The sequence below is a fragment of the Mycteria americana genome, chromosome 10 (assembly GCF_035582795.1).
Source record: "Mycteria americana isolate JAX WOST 10 ecotype Jacksonville Zoo and Gardens chromosome 10, USCA_MyAme_1.0, whole genome shotgun sequence".
In the NCBI taxonomy this organism is placed as follows: Eukaryota; Metazoa; Chordata; class Aves; order Ciconiiformes; family Ciconiidae; genus Mycteria; species Mycteria americana.
Genome location: NC_134374.1, coordinates 17,555,102 through 17,556,034, shown reverse-complemented (window position 1 = coordinate 17,556,034; position 933 = coordinate 17,555,102).

Here is a 933-nt window from a genome sequence, read left to right as displayed (position 1 = left end):
AAAGTACACATGCATCCAGGAATTATTTCCATGGCGTCAAAAGCCATGTGGTGAAACTACTCCCAACATCAACTTTGATAATAAAAGTCTTAAATTAACCTCTTCAGGAAACCTTTGCAAAGATGGATGTGGAATCACAGTATCAGTAATTACACTTCATCGACAAGACCTGATCATTTGGCAGCTCCTTTCTGAAGATGATGCATGATGATTTTTCCTTGACACGTATCTGTGCTGGCTGGGGATATGATTTTTCTCAGGTCATGGTAAATACCTACTGTCCTCATTAAGTTGACTCCTTGTTTAAGCTGATGACATAAGAGCATGTAGTTGTTTTTAGGAAATAAAATCTTCATCAATAGGCCAATAATACCCTTCCTCCTATGGAGTTTTCCCATCACTTTTCTTGATACTTTAAAACCACTGAAAGGTATTGCTGTCTCACTCTAGACAGTTATGCATTTGGACAAATCCAGCATTTTCCAAGTGATCTTTTGTTTTGTAACCTCTTACGCTACATTTATACGGTTCTAAAGCGCATCCTGGATGTAGCTGCTCTTCTGCAGTATAACTATATTACACTCTGCATTCCCTTGGTACCTTAGTCTAAATTAATTAGCTCTTGGGAAAAAAAAGAAAAAGTTCTTGAAAGGTGAGAATGGGAACCTTCAGTGAGTCAGTCACTTCACATTATTAACTAGCGGTAAATGCAAAGCAGCTTACCCACTGCACAAAGTTAAGAAGAATACACAAATATGCAGAGTTACCACTGAGTAAGTGGCATACCGTAAGTATGCATTCTCACTTCTCTCCTGTTAAAATTTTCATGGGCCTGTAACCTCAATAGGAAACACTGCATTTATGCATTAAAACAACAGTTTTAAAAGTTATACTTTCAGAAAAAGGACAGATATGCAAATATGAAATTCATAA